The 17275-nt window shown below is 31.1% G+C and overlaps 1 protein-coding gene across 2 annotated transcripts in view; it reads left to right on the top strand.

Moving 5' to 3' along the window:
* The first annotated feature begins 15005 nt into the window (after positions 1–15005).
* Positions 15006–17275, top strand: part of LOC143063040 (LIM homeobox transcription factor 1-beta-like) — a 38417-nt gene continuing 36147 nt past the window's right edge. Inside the window, exon 1 of one of the 2 annotated variants that reach the window (XM_076234955.1) lies at positions 15006–15081. The gene's annotated coding sequence lies outside the window, so the exon portion shown is untranslated. Of the gene's footprint in view, positions 15184–17275 lie in introns of both variants that reach the window. The other variant, XM_076234953.1, reaches the window with a different exon arrangement.

Here is a 17275-nt window from a genome sequence, read left to right as displayed (position 1 = left end):
AGTGGGTAGAAGTTAATTTCATGAGGTTAATAAAATGCCATCAAGCTGCGTATCATCTCAAAGACTTATTTCCAAAAGTCTTGTATATGTCATAATGTAAAAGTAATGAAAAATGGAACTGTAACCCGCTAGCTATAGTATCGTATTACAAACATCAAACCAATATGGAAAGAAGAAACGACTCCAGTAATATTAGATGTTTTACTAGGAAAATGAGTATTTCTGTCGTGTGGATAAGCAAAGCAATATTGTTTCAAGAAAATGTCCTTCTGTTTCTTATTGTCAATCAAATAAGCCATAGGCAAAACGAGTGATATTACAATGAATCAAAAAGCGATGTACTGTTTAACGTTAGTTTCATCATCGGTACCAAACCATTTTATTGCTACTTGAACGAGGGGTAATATCGTTGCTGATATCTTAATATTTCCAGGCCCTCTGGGATATATCAAATGATTACAGTATGACAGAGATTAAAAACAAAATAAGTGGTGTTTTTTTTAATTTTGATTAGCGATTTTATTTTGATGGAACTAATTTATTTCTAGCTCATGTTAATAAATTTTTTGATAGAGTATCGTTTCCTTTTGATGGAACTAATTTATTTCTAGCTCATGTTTATTATTTTTTTGATAGAGTATCGTTTCCTTCTCATTCAGCTTTTACAGAAAACATTCTTTTAAAGTGTCTAGAATAAACAAAGAAGACGACTGAATAACATTTTAGCACTATGGTTGAAGAACTTGCAGTTAACATCAGGAACCTGATGTTCAATGATTGTCCTTTGTTGATGTGGTTCATAAGTGTTTCTCATTTCTCTCTTTTTAATATATATAGAATAGACCGTCGGTTTTCCTGTTTGAATGGTTTTACATTAGTAATTTTTATGGCCCTTTATACCTTGCTGTTCGGTGTGAGCCAAGGCTCCGTGTTGATTGAGACCGTACTTTGACTTGTATTGGTTTACTTTTACAAATTGTGACTTGGATGGAGAGTTTTCTCATTGGCACGCATACCACATCCTTTTATTTCTATGTGTATAACTATATTCATTTATAAATGTATTTAATTGCTTTCAATACTATAACCATGTGTTTTTAATTTTGTTAGCCTAAGGTTACTTCTTAATGCCATCAGAGATCATAGCTTTTGGAATGCTAGGCGATATGTTTTATCAAGTTATTGAAATGCATATTAAATTGAAAAGTATACAAGCAGAACAAGGCACAGTGACTGCTAGCTTGTTTTTTTTTCGCAGCTTGATAAAAAATACCCCCTTTTTGCTGTAAAATGGTTGCTCCCTTTATACAAAATATTCTTGCTTTCAAAAAGTGTTTTTATCTCAAATGAATTCTGAAAGTATACTAAGGATGTGTGGTATACAGCAGATAAAACAGATAAACTATAGTATTCGAGTTTATTTATAACACACAATGGTTAAAAAAACCGAGAGTATATAAATACACCAAAACAATTGATAAAACAGCAAGAAATAAGCTCGTAATAAAAAGAGGAAACACGATAAATAGTAAGGAACTGTATTTGACCTATTAGAACATAACCTGTGACAGCTGACGTATACATTAGTTTTCAGAGTCGTCTCTCGTAACCGGTTTTAATTTTTGGTCCACAATTCCAAACATGTAAATATGCATCAAATAGATGAATAATTGAATGGTTGGTCTTGAACGCCTATTAATGATGCAATTGTTGCATCGTAACGTATACACTAGTTATCGGTGTATACAAACCCCTCGTAACTGGTCTTATTGATGTGTCGTATAAGTGCAGACATAATTCAAAATACTGCAAATCAAATGTTCATTGATTGATTGATTGACTGACTGATTGATTTTCAAAGTCACTTCATCATGTTATTGTACAATTGTAACGATAAAGGTAAAGATCAGAGGTGTTGTTTTGCATGTCTGCCAAAGTATATGTGAAATGTCGTGTATGATAAATGTATCTTTCATGTCTACAAAGTTGATCTTTCAAAACAGGTTTTGAAACGTGTGCGTAGAATGAGATGTGTGATACTAGAGAGGTATGGCAAATTATGCAGCGTATATCAGCTGATGTTTTATTATGACAACATACAAATCGGTCGAAGTGAGGGCGTACTCTTTAGCATGTATAGTTCGAAGAAATTATGTATGACATTCAAGATTGTCAATATATTGTGACAATCATTACATGTGAAGGGTATATCAAACTTTCATTAAACTGTCAAAACTTGCAGCAGATAAGGAAGAAGTCCAGGCTCGAACGCCCAAGTCAACCCTGAAGATAAATACAGTTTCTATCCTCGAATTTGCTTTCTTTTAATCTCAACGTTTGTAAATGCAATCTGTACCAATCAATGACGTTCAGGACTATGATCCAACACCATTTTCGAATTATTCAGATAGAAAAATTGTAATCAAGTCTTTAGAGGACACTACAAAAACGAAACTTATTGAAAGTAATAAGAAAAGTGTACAGACTAGAAAATAGATATACGAACAGTGCACATAATATTTATCAACTGAAATCTTAGAAAAAACACGATCTCCTACACCAGCGTCGACTTCAGAGCATTAAATCCTGCTACGTGTTTTTACCCTTGTACTTGACCACTGCTCCGATATATATGATGAGACAGTTATGTGAAAAACTTTAAAAAATATATGAGAAAGAGGCTAATTATAATTCATACAAAATATACAATATAATTATTCATGTACGATTTGGTAAGCTAAACTTGACCGAAAATGACTTAAATGAAGTCAGAAGGAAAAAACCACGAAAAGGACTGAGCTACAACGAAAATCTCAAAATATTAAATCAGTAGAGATCGGATACGCTACATTCTGTCCTGAAAAATACTTAGTTCAAACTAATAACTATTAACATCCCAATGAGAAAACTGCATGAACAATATCGCAGTCATGTAATGTTACGACTATTTCGAACGCACCTCTTTGCAAATATTTAATGATATAAAGCCCAATCAATGTCTGTTTTATATATTTTTTTCCAGATGTGCTTATGGACACAATATGACGCAGACATATAACGAATTATATAAAAAGTTTGAAAAGATACTTCAAGAAATTGATGTGAATGCAGTAAAATATATATTGTTAGATATAGTGTTCCCTACTATATTGTAACAGTTGATAATTTGAAAGCATCAACTATAGATGTCATAAGCTAGGGCATGTTTCCTTATGAACTGCATATGTATAACATGTAAATTATAATAATAATAAAGGTTTACGCTTGAATTTTTCTTTCAATAGAACCAAAAATTGTTTTACATTAAAGGCAGCCTATGAAATTACTACATGTTCCACTGATGGCCATTTTTCTTCAGGTTCTCGAAAGCCGCAAGCTGAACACGTGTGACATCCGGGGTGTTTCCAATATGGGAGACTGGCATGATAATAAAAATGACATTAAAATAAGGTGCAAAGAGCTACTGTTTTGATTTACAGCAGGCGTATTCGGTTACATTTTATAACTTTAGTTATTAATATTCTTAAATATAATATAATATTTTAGAAAGCCATATTAACTTCAAAGGAATCAAATAAATTTTAATTGATACTTATAAAATATGACAATGTTACCATTGTCAATTGTCTTATCAATGTTTTAATCTTTTTAAATTCTTATATTTAGCAAAAGTTCTACATTTTGAGGTTTTTTGTGCCCATCATTTTGTATCTTGTGTCTGATCTTATCTCAGGGTGATGATAATTTATGTAGGCGTTCATCCGAGTCCGGTACAAACATGGCTTTGATGTTCCTCATCAAGACTACGCTTGATAAACTCTTAAAATAACAATCATATTTGTAGGATAATTAGCCACAAATTTGTGGCCCATGAAACGGACTGTAAATATGTATATGACCCCTATTTAAAGGTCATTTTCTTAAACAACTATCACTTTCGAGAATTTATGGAGAGATACTCCGTACATTTGTGTTAAAATGGTCCTATATCAAACAACACACTGTTCCCAGAAACAATGCAACTCATTTTCATGGCATGCTTCCTTTTTGTTATTTTAATACTTTAAAAAGATTTGAATTATGATTTATGTATGTGTGAAATTGACTTTTGTAATAAACATTTTATTATACCTGTTCTAGCAAATGCCTTATACTACATGTGGGGGTTATTTTTATCTACATTGTCAGATGGTGAGTGCTTGACATATGTTATTTGAAGATGTAAACAAACCAATTATTATTTTCTTCAGCTTAGTACATATATTTTTTTGTCGGTACCTATAAATCAGTTGTATAGATCTAAATCTACACTTAATGGGGACTGATTGGGAAATTAAGTCGCACATCTAGATAGAAAAAAATCAAAGAAAAAAGTAAGAAATCTCTTTATTTAATTTTTGGCAAGGTTCACAAAATATATGGTAAGTGAAAATAACTTCAAAGAAAACAAGTGACGAGAAATGGTCGCAGGAAAATAAGACCAATGAACTAAGTCACAAAGTTAGGAGATGAAAATTAAAGGCTGCGTCAGTGTATAAAATTCCAGGATGTGCCACCAACATGATTTAGCTACTCAAATGGAAATCACTACGAAACCGACGTAACGACCATCGGCTGTTGAACATGTACAAAGCCATTTTTGACATGATTTTCATACCAAAACCGACAGCATCATCAACAAAAGTGACAACCGAATCAGAGGGGAAAAAGGACTAAGACAGATTTACACCAAAAGAGAACTGTACAAACAATCCTTCTTTCCACGCACTATCCAGAATTGGAATCAGCTGCCAACAACGGTGACTAACTCAGACACTCTGGATGACTTTAAGGCCAGCCCCAATGCAGCTGCGGCCCTGTGAACAACCACATAAACCATCATTTAATATAGATAGTTTTAACTGTAAATACCAGCTTTTTATTTGTACATATTTCCCTCAGAATTTCGCCTGGTCAATATTTACAGTCGTTTACGACTCCTGACCATTATTGGAAGATGAGTGGAGCGGAGTCTGTTTCGGTTTTGAACGAAATTTTATCAAATGTATAAGTTTGTTCAAAAACGGAAAAAAAACTCTTAAAAGCACATCGATAAAACAATGTATTTTACATTAGATTTACTTATTATAAGGTTGTGATTTCGGTTATGGTCCATACCTTATAAACAAAGTAAAATATAACAAAGTTTGTCTTTTATTAATGATACTGAAACTGTTGACTTGAGTTTTATGATTTGCACATTTTTTGCACATTCTAAGTTTAGCTTAATAAAGAATTTTATCAATTCAAATATTTTAACTTTCAGAAGAAGGTGGTTAATTCAATAAATGGTGGCATGTTCGATTATGTCCAGCCAAAAAAGAAAACCAAACAATTGTTAAATTCTGTAGTGGTAGTTTGTCTACCTCAATATTCAGACGGGTCGAAAACCATTTGATACATAAATGTGATTTTATATTTAAATTAAAATTTTTGTTTTTCTATTGATGGTTTAACAATATACAAGACGGTACAACAACTAGAGGCTCTAAAGAGCCTGTGTCGCTCACCTTGGTCTATGTGAATATTAAACAAAGGAAGCAGATGGATTCATGACAAAATTGTGTTTTGGTGATGGTGATGTGTTTGTACGTCTTACTTTACTGAACATTCTTGCTGCTTACAGTTATCTCTATCTAGTTTTAGTGAAAAATGTTAGTAAAAATTTACAAATTTTATAAAAACAGTATAAATTTCCTTAAAATTACCAATTCAGGAGCAGCAACCCAACAACGGGTTGTCTGTTTCATCTGAAAATTTCAGGGAAAATAGATCTTAACCTGATAAACAATTTTACTCATGTCAGATTTGCTCTAAATGCTTTGGTTTTTGAGTTATAAGCCAAAAACTGCATTTGATCCCTATGTTCTATTTTTAGCCATGGCGGCCATCTTGGTTGGTTGGCTGGGTCACCGAACACATTTTTTAAGCTACATACCCCAATGATGATTGTGACTAAGTTTGGTTTAATTTGGCCCAGTAGTTTCAGAGGAGAAGATTTTTGTAAAAGTTAACGACGACGGACGACGGACGACGGACGACGACGCAGGACGACGGACGCCAAGTGATGAGAAAAGCGGGCCAGGTGAGCTTAAAAGGAAGAACTACGACTTTTGAGAAAATACTAGATTCCAATATTTTTTTAGCCTGTAGAAGCCGATGAAAGGGCCGAAATTGTCAGGCCCCAAGTGAAATAAAAATTTACTTTAATCGACCAGTACTTTAATGGTACATATTACTATAAACTACACGAATCAGTTGAAAAATTATTTAAATTTACTAAAACTAAGGTTACAACTATTTTAGACAAACTAGAGGTTCTTATGAGCCTGTGTCGCTCACCTTGGTCTATGTGCATATTCAACAAAAGACACAGATGGACGAATGACAAAATTGTGTTTTGGTGATGGTGATGTGTTTGTAGATCTTACTTTACTGAACATTCTTGCTACTTACAATTATCTTCATCTTTAATGAACTTGGCCCATTAGTTACAGAGGAAAATATTTTGTTAAAAATTTACAAAAATTGTAAAAATTTATGAAAATTGTAAAAAATTGACTGTAGAGGGCTGCAACTCCTTAAGGGGTCAACTGACCATTTTTGTCATGTTGATTTATTTGTAGATCTTACTTTGCTGAACATTATTGCTGTTTACAGTTTATCTCTATCTACAATAATATTCAAGATAATAACCAAAAACGGCAATTTTTTTTTAAAAATTACCAATTCAGGGGCAGCAACCTTACAACCGGTTGTCTGATTCGTCTGAAAATTTCATGTCAGATAGATCTTAACTTCATGAACAGTTTAACCTCTTGTCAGATTTGCTCTAAATGCTTCGGTTTCAGAGTTATAAGCCAAAATCTACATTTTACACCCCTATGTTCTATTTTTAGCCATGGCGGCCACCTTGGTTAGTTGGCCGGGTCACGCCACACATTTTTTAAACTAGATACCCCAATGATGATTGTGGCCAAGTATGGTTAAATTTGGCCAAGTAGTATCAGAGGAGAAGATTTTTGTAAAAGATTACAAAAATTTACGAAAAATTGGTAAAAACTGACTATAAAGGGCAATAACTCCTTAAGAGGTCAACTGACCATTTTAGTTATGTTGACTTATTTGTAGATCTTACTTTGCTGATCATTATTGCTGTTTACAGTGTATCTCTATCTATAATAATATTCAAGATATTAACCAAAAACTGCAAAATTTCCTTAAAATTGCCAATTCAGGGACAGCAACCCAACAACCGATTGTCCAATTTGTCTGAAAATTTCAGGGCAGCTAGATCTTGACTTGATAAACATATAAACCTCATGTCAGATTTGCTCTAAATGCTTCGGTTTCAGAGTTATAAACCAAAATCTACATTTTACCCCTATGTTCTTTGTATAGCCATGGCGGCCATCTTGGTTGGTTGGCCGGGTCACGTCACACATTTTTTAAACTAGATACCCCAATGATGAATGTGGCAAAGTTAGATTAAATTTAGCCCAGTAGTTTCAGAGGAGAAGATTTTTGTAAAAGTTAACGACGACGGACGACGACGACGACGACGACGGACGACGGACGCCAAGTGATGAGAAAAGTTCACTGGACTTGGCCTTTTAGGCCAGGTGAGCTTAAAATATGTTCATCTATGACGTATACCTAAATAATATAATATTCTTCTCAATCTTTTTAAGGGTGGGTCTGTTCTGTGTGTAGCGTGCGCGGTGGAGTCTGTTTCATACCTCGTAATAAAGATTTTGTTAGTAAGTGAAATCTAGCTTTTTACACAATTGTTAGACCATTTAAAATATGATATTTGATGATGCTCACAGTTTTTTGCATAGCGGTTTTTGTTGATGTAAAATATAACGAAATATGTCCGGTTCTGATTACATTGTTTTATCAGTCAGCCTAATGTTAAGCAATGTTAGAACTTGCTGTAACAATATTCCGAATAGAAAATTGAATGTCTACATGCAAAACAATCACATGATACGCAGACAAAGACAAAAATGCGATCAAAGGGCAAATGTCAGTATCAGTGTTTGTGTCTTCTTCGTTTTTATTTGTAAAATAAAAAAGGAAATAATTTACAATATTCCTTAAAATGTTACTTTTTTTTAATGTGTGTCAATATTATTGGCCAACCGAATTGGTATCCCTTCACCTAGTACATAAAAGTACATTTGAGATAAAAAGTATTGACGTAGTAGTAGACTGAAAAATATAACATGTCTTTGGTCGGAAATAATAAACTTAAATTCGGAATAACCAATGATATCCTGTTTTAACTGCTCACCTGACGACAACATTTTATTGTTACTCTCTCATCTCATATGGGAATACCCGATCTTCGGTAGAAAAATTGATAATCTAGTCAATTTAGACTGTATACGTGCGCCCCTGCCACATATGGGATACGAACTTACAACCCCAGTGTTGACAGGCTGATTATACAGTAGTTTTCGACTGATTATAGTACGACTTAGTTACCGCGGCTCTAAAGAACAAATGAATCAGAAACAAATTCCTCAGTTTAGCAACGATTTTTTAAATCCATTTGTAAACATAAACACGATGAACATAACATATATCTTAAATAAACAAATAATAAATACGAATGTATGAAAATGAATTGCAAGAAATTCGAAGAATCGAAAATGTTAGGTATGTTTGTTTATATGTTTATATGAAAGTTGTACATTTCATGTATGACGAATTCTTAGAAATTGCTTGTGTTATCACACATCTTGACAATACACTGTGTTGTCCTGTTATGATGTAGAGGCAACAGTTAACGTTGTCCTGTTATGATGTAGAGGCAACAGTTAACAAAGGTATCCTGTTATGATGTAGAGGCAACAGTAGCTTACTGAAGTTCAAATCTCAAAAATCTTTTAAAAATACACAAAATAAGGATTAAAAATGACAACTGAGGAAATTGCATGAACAAAGAAGGAGCCAAAATAATTACGTTGTACCTTTTATGTATTTCGAATAACTGCAATCAATAACAACAAAAAAACAGACTGGTTAGGTTGTACCTTTTATGTATTACGAATATTCCATTTGCTAAAAATCTTTTAAAAATACACAAAATAAGGATTAAAAATGACAACTGAGGAAATTGCATGAACAAAGAAGGAGCCAAAATGATTACGTTGTACCTTTTATGTATTTCGAATAACTGCAATCAATAACAACAAAAAAACAGACTGGTTAGGTTGTACCTTTTATGTATTACGAATATTCCATGTGCTAAAAATCTTTTAAAAATACACAAAATAAGGATTAAAAATGACAACTGAGGAAATTGCATGAACAAAGAAGGAGCCAAAATGATTACGTTGTACCTTTTATGTATTTCAAATAACTGCAATCAATAACAACAAAAAAAACAGACTGGTTAGGTTGTACCTTTTATGTATTACGAATATTCCATGTGCTAAAAATCTTTTAAAAATACACAAAATAAGGATTAAAAATGACAACTGAGGAAATTGCATGAACAAAGAAGGAGCCAAAATGATTACGTTGTACCTTTTATGTATTTCGAATAACTGCAATCAATAACAACAAAAAAACAGACTGGTTAGGTTGTACCTTTTATGTATTACGAATATTCCATGTGCTAAAAATCTTTTAAAAATACACAAAATAAGGATTAAAAATGACAACTGAGGAAATTGCATGAACAAAGAAGGAGCCAAAATGATTACGTTGTACCTTTTATGTATTTCGAATAACTGCAATCAATAACAACAAAAAAACAGACTGGTTAGGTTGTACCTTTTATGTATTACGAATATTCCATGTGCTAAAAATCTTTTAAAAATACACAAAATAAGGATTAAAAATGACAACTGAGGAAATTGCATGAACAAAGAAGGAGCCAAAATGATTACGTTGTACCTTTTATGTATTTCAAATAACTGCAATCAATAACAACAAAAAAACAGACTGGTTAGGTTGTACCTTTTATGTATTACGAATATTCCATGTGCTAAAAATCTTTTAAAAATACACAAAATAAGGATTAAAAATGACAACTGAGGAAATTGCATGAACAAAGAAGGAGCCAAAATGATTACGTTGTACCTTTTATGTATTTCGAATAACTGCAATCAATAACAACAAAAAAACAGACTGGTTAGGTTGTACCTTTTATGTATTACGAATATTCCATGTGCTAAAAATCTTTTAAAAATACACAAAATAAGGATTAAAAATGACAACTGAGGAAATTGCATGAACAAAGAAGGAGCCAAAATGATTACGTTGTACCTTTTATGTATTTCGAATAACTGCAATCAATAACAACAAAAAAACAGACTGGTTAGGTTGTACCTTTTATGTATTACGAATATTCCATGTGCTAAAAATCTTTTAAAAATACACAAAATAAGGATTAAAAATGACAACTGAGGAAATTGCATGAACAAAGAAGGAGCCAAAATGATTACGTTGTACCTTTTATGTATTTCGAATAACTGCAATCAATAACAACAAAAAAACAGACTGGTTAGGTTGTACCTTTTATGTATTACGAATATTCCATGTGCTAAAAATCTTTTAAAAATACACAAAATAAGGATTAAAAATGACAACTGAGGAAATTGCATGAACAAAGAAGGAGCCAAAATGATTACGTTGTACCTTTTATGTATTTCGAATAACTGCAATCAATAACAACAAAAAAACAGACTGGTTAGGTTGTACCTTTTATGTATTACGAATATTCCATGTGCTAAAAATCTTTTAATAATACACAAAATAAGGATTAAAAATGACAACTGAGGAAATTGCATGAACAAAGAAGGAGCAAAAATGGTTACGTTGTACCTTTTATGTATTTCGAATAACTGCAATCAATAACAACAAAAAAACAGACTGGTTAGGTTGTACCTTTTATGTATTACGAATATTCCATGTGCTAAAAATCTTTTAAAAATACACAAAATAATGATTAAAAATGACAACTGAGGAAATTGCATGAACAAAGAAGGAGCCAAAATGGTTACGTTGTACCTTTTATGTATTTCGAATAACTGCAATCAATAACAACAAAAAAACAGACTGGTTAGGTTGTACCTTTTATGTATTACGAATATTCCATGTGCTATCACACATCTTTAAAATGCAATGTCCACTTGTAATGTAGAGGCAATATAAGGTTATCAAAGATCAAATCTTAAACTCAATTAAGAAAACATAAATATAGGTTAAAAATATGATAACGGAGGTAATCGCATGATCTCAAAAGGAGCAAGAATTGATGCGTTACCAGGGTAAGCTTATTCTGCTAAGCATATTTCACCCGCCATGCAAATCCATAGTTAAAACTCAGAGAAGAACACAATGGACATTTTTTGACGAAGCGTAAATGCTGACATCTGAATATTAAAGATGTCAAAACATGTCGCTAGTAAGTCGAGTTAAGCATCACCAGACCTTCTATATTTATATATATGTGTGATTTCATAAAAAAAAAGCACCTTTGATAAATCATGCATTCCATTTTATACAGAAATATGTAGACAATGAATTATGACATATATTGTTAAACAAAACAAAATATTGATTTTTAAACAACAGGAAACAGATGCTTCTAAAGGAAATATCAATGCTTAAAGTTTTCATCAACGTTATCTCGTTTATTCACATAGTATTTTATTATAAGGATCATTACATTTGTAATAAAACTCGTCATTAAAATGTAACATTTGTGTTAATGTCGATTTTAAAATAATATTTTATTTCAATTTTGATAAAAAAAAAAAAAATAAAATGAATGAGTAAATACAAAGGGCGATATAATCTTAAATAGAAGGATAAACAACAGAACGGTATAAGAGGCGAAGAGTCTATAACTTATTTGTTGCTTTTTGTTTAACATAAATGAAATGCTTGTGAAATCTATAATGGGAGTTTTCGACGCAGCAATACTCATAAAAAATACCCATATGTATGCTCATTTATGAAAAAGTAATAATTCAAATAACAAAAATATCATATGCCTTCCATTGAATCTGTAAAAAAAAATACTAAACACAAATACTACTAACTGGTACTAACTAAAAACTTTAACAAAAATACTGTACTTCAACGTAAATTCAAAAAAGGAAGTCCATAAATCCGAACAAAATCAAACTTTAGGACGCCTCCGGGTGCGGGAATTTCTCGCTACATTGAAGACCTGTTGGTGACCTTCTGCTGTTGTTTTTTTCTATGGTCGGGTTGTTGTCTCTTTGGCACATTCCCCATTTCCATTTTCAATTTTATTTAGACTGTATATACCAAAGGAACAAAGTAAACAAAATCAAACTTGAGACTGTATATACCAAAGGAACAAAGTCAAATATATTGTGATATTCCTGACTTGGTTTTGGAATTTTCCGAAGAAAGTAAAGGATAAACCAGATTTTAGAGCTAACTTAACCTCCCACTTGTATGACAGTTGTTTATAGGTCCGTTATATTGACGAATTGTGTGAGCAACATAAACAGACCAACATCATGTTTATATGTAAACAAATGGAGACTATATTTATAGTAGAGATAATGACGTGAGAAGAATGTTACATGGAAGTAACCAGTCATCAAATATATCTGGTTCATTAATTTGATATTGACGTTTATTAGAAGTTACAAACTTTCATCAGGGAACGAAAGTCTCTTAGACATATAGGATTTGTAACTAATAGTTTGCTTCACAAACATTTACATGTTTTATTGTATTTTGAAAAAATTTAATTTGCGTTTGAAGACCATCATGAATTTTCCCTATAAAGCAGTGCACCCTCCTTCATAAAGAAATGGAGCTTGAACATATATGTATTACGGAATTAGAAAGGAAATATATCATGATGATAATTGTAGTTTTGTTGCAGCGGAGATAAACAGTTTAACCTTTTAATCTTCTTGGCTATGTTCAACCTTTAAAATACATATATGTATTTTTGTTTTACATTTGCATGTTTCAGGTTCTTGATTACGACTAATGGTGTATTGAAATATAGAATTATGCAATTAACATTGAAAAAATCATGCATTATTAAAATTTGCAAACATATGATAAATGGTTCTTATATACCTTCTTGTATTATTTATTGTTCCCTTTTATTTACTGCTTTTTAGTCCCTCTATTTCATCTGTATATTTAAAGTGAAAAGAGCAAATTTAATGCTCTTATTTGGTTTTTACTGATGATTTGTTTAGAATTTGACTAAAATGCTGACAAATGAAACAAAACAGTAGCAATTACGTAATAATAAATACCTATCAAGGCTATTGAATACCATTAAGAAATAAAGTTATACTGCAAAGTATCTCAATGTCTTTAGTATAAAACTTTCTGTATTTTTCGGATATGATTTATGCTTAATCGACGTGCAGTAATAGTTCGTTTTAAGGTCAAAGCGATAATTTTAGAAAGATTTGGTAGTTTTAAGAACTAGCAAGGTCGTAGTTTTCAAAAGCAGGGGACATTGTGGTATTCGCAATCTCAACAAAGTGAAGCCTAGAACAACACAATGAACTATTATGAATTTTATTTTTAATATGGTGATCTTTTATAGCTGATCTTAAGTATGGAGCGTTAAAAATGTTTAACTCTACAGTTCACGACGAGATTGCTTTCCTATTTTTTGAGGATGTTTAAATAGAATAAAAGTAGATTTGCATCAATATGTTTTAGGAGAAATTTAGATACCAAAAAGTATAATCCATCTTCATATCCATATCTGATTCTGATTTTAAAACTTATAGACATATACATTTTGTTGGTATCCATACAGAAGATTTAATTGGTATATTTATAAGTAATTATTTACAAATGTTGCCGTTTTTTCGTTTCCAGCGTAAGTAACATTATATTTGATCATGTACCACATTATGTCACCAGTGGATCTGATAATACTTTTCACACTAAATTTGATTTATTCACATTGTTATATTGCACGTCAGCACATGTATATATATATATATAATGTAAAGGACAAATAAATGAAGGGTGATCAAGAATCCTCCAAGACCAAACCAGAGTGTGTAAATATTAGTACAAATTAGAACATTTAATCAAGAGAACCTAAAATAAATGAATTAATTGCATATTGTTGTTTTATTTAATAATTTAATTCATTAAAAAACATCACTTCAAAAATTTTAAATCATATTTCAACTACTTTGGATTTTCGTATATTGTTTCTTCTTTTTAGGTCAATTTGTGTTGTCTTTTGTCTTTGGAGTTATGAATTTTCAATTAAAATCTTTTTGTATCTTCTTGCCAATCTAAATACATAGCTTTAATGATTCATGGCATGTTAAAAACAACTGACGTCTGTGTAAAGATGCATCCATATAGAATAGTCTATCAGAATTGGTACCTAGAGGCGGATATAGATATTAGCCATCGTGCCCGCCTTCCTATTATGGAGCAACATTTGTTGTTTTGCATAGACTTTTTACATGTCCCACCCAAAACCTTGCTTAGTTTAGGGGTCCCTCACCTCCTTTCAAAATCCTGGATCCGTATCTGGTTTCGGTCAATTAATCTAAGATTAACATGTACAATTTTCTTCACTGAACTCCTTTTAATCCAAAATGATAAAAAGCTAAGATAGGAAAGCTAAATCTATATTAGACAGTTTAATGCTAACGTTAAACATTCATTAAGAAACAAACAATTGATGATTAGCCATGTTCACTCGTTTAATACTAAATGGTAGAAAACATTACCCATGGTTTCGAAAAATAAATACTGTAAAATTATCATGACAATAGATTACCAATACCATACATTCAGTAAGTTTAACATTCTCTATTTAATACCCTAAATACGTACAATACAACAGCCTTCCGTTGCATATACCCTGTTGATATCAACAATATATTGAAATATAATACAATGTTAAAACAAATACTATTGTGGGTCATTGAAGGACGCATGCCTATTCTATTCTTTGCATTTTAAAGGTACTTGAGCGACGGAAGGCATTTAAACCATGTTCTCAGCCGATTGTGTTTAGTTATATTGTCAAACCCACAGGTAAACGACGTACCAGTGATAAACGGATTTTAAACTTTATGCATGTTTAGTTTGTATAGAACAGTTAGATTCCTTCATATGTTTTCTTATTAAATTATCAAGGTAAGACAGTTTAGATTCAATACTTACTATTTTTTTATTTAAATATAACAGCATGTTAGATGGACTAATTAGTGTTATTACATTAGTTATTCAATTATTATTTGTTATTTGATTTCAGTATTATGTTAACGTTATGAAAGATAGGAATCAGGTCTTGGTAATATTGTTAAGTCAGTGTTGTCATACTAATTTTGTTAAATCAGAAGAAGGACACTAATTCTCTTGAAATTAGCAAATAAAATTGAGAATGGAAATGGGGAATGTGTCAAAGAGAAAACAACAGCAGAGGGTCACCAACAATTCTTTATAACAATTTTACAGTATAATACCGCATCATATATACCCAGCTATACTTCTCATGTAGTTGTTATTTTTTATTTTTTTTCAATTGTTTTTGCTGTAGATTTTTCAAGTAAACTTCAGAAGTAAAAAACTGTATATTCTAATAATAATAATAGTACTACTACTACTACTACTACTACTACTACTACTACTACTACTAATAATAATAATAATAATAATAATAATAATAATAATAATAATAATAATAATAATAATTGTGGGGAAGGAAAGAAGTGGGGAGAAAAACAAGTTATTATCTACAGCTCTACTGAGTTATCTAACCGATTTAATTTTTTTTTGTAGCTGTAGTTTTTAATGTAAATGTTTTGTAAATTTTTAACCGTTGTTTTATATATTTTCTGATGTTTCTTCCCTGATAAATTTTTATTTCAACAAATTACGATTTAATTTATCATATATCAAACACGAATTACACAATATTCAATACATCACCATTGACCAACACTGAATATATTGTACAATCAGAAATTATTGCGTGCATTTATTATTGCTATTTAATAACAATCTGGATACTGATATATGTATCAGATACAAAAATGCTATTGGTGACCTTCTGCTGTTGTCTGCTCTATGGTCGGGTTGTTGTCTCTTTGGCACATTCCCCATTTCCATTCTCAATTTTAGTTTTTATTATAGCGATACCCACCCAGTCTCATTGTTTTTATTTAAAAAGAACCCTCGCAATAGATTCTGAATTTACAGTATGCAAAGTTTGATATATTGTACTTAGTATGTATCAATTAAAAACAAACTGCATACGACTTAAGTTCTTATCCTCTTGACAAGGCCATTTTTTTCGCTGATTTGATGTTATCCTTGAAATACTTTTACTTCACAAGTTTTTAGGGTGAACTTAATTCCAAGAAAGGAGTTTGAAAAAAACACTTTCGGTATATGTAAAACATTTCATAATTAAGTAATGAAGAATCGTGTTCAGAGTTATAAAAGACTTATGTATTATTAATATATATTAAACACATTTTGATGCCATTTCTATGAGACCAATGGATATTTATTTTGATTCTCATACAATTTGAATGCATTAAATAAAATCGATTTCTTAGATGTAATTGTTATTGTCAAAAATCATTTTTCTTGATATTTTATGCAACACATGCATTTTTTATAAACTATTTAATTCACCAATTCATAATTTATAGTTTTTTCTGTAAAATTGAACTAACAAATTGGGAGATATGAGTAGCTTCAATTAATCGCTTTAATTCAAAAATTCAAAATTTTAAGTAAATAAATTAATTATTAAAGATAGTAATACTTTTGTTTAGATCGCAACTACAAACTATATATCTAAACATGTAAATATCTTCATATGAAATTAAAGCAATAGGAATTTACTGATGTTTAAATTTCAATAAAAGTATAACAAAATACCGAACCCAAAAGGAAAATTCAAAAATTGGAAGTCCATCATAACTGACTGAATCAAACGATGTCAATTAACGTAAAGAGCTAAAAACAACTATCATATGACTGACATGGTACAGGCAAATCAATAACGGAAATATCAGTCAACTGCTAAAAGACAACAATAAAATGAGGGAATCGCGCGAACTACAAAAGGAGCGAGATCGAGTACGTCGACAGGGTAGGCGTCTCCATACAAGTTGTATTCGATCTATTCAGAAAAGAATACAACGTAACACGTTTAAGGTTTATTCTATTGATTACAATTAATTAAATGTTAAATACCAAAAAATAATAGGTTTTG

Source organism: Mytilus galloprovincialis, chromosome 2 (genome assembly GCF_965363235.1).
Source record: "Mytilus galloprovincialis chromosome 2, xbMytGall1.hap1.1, whole genome shotgun sequence".
NCBI lineage: Eukaryota > Metazoa > Mollusca > Bivalvia > Mytilida > Mytilidae > Mytilus > Mytilus galloprovincialis.
This window is presented reverse-complemented; position numbering and strand designations above follow the sequence as displayed.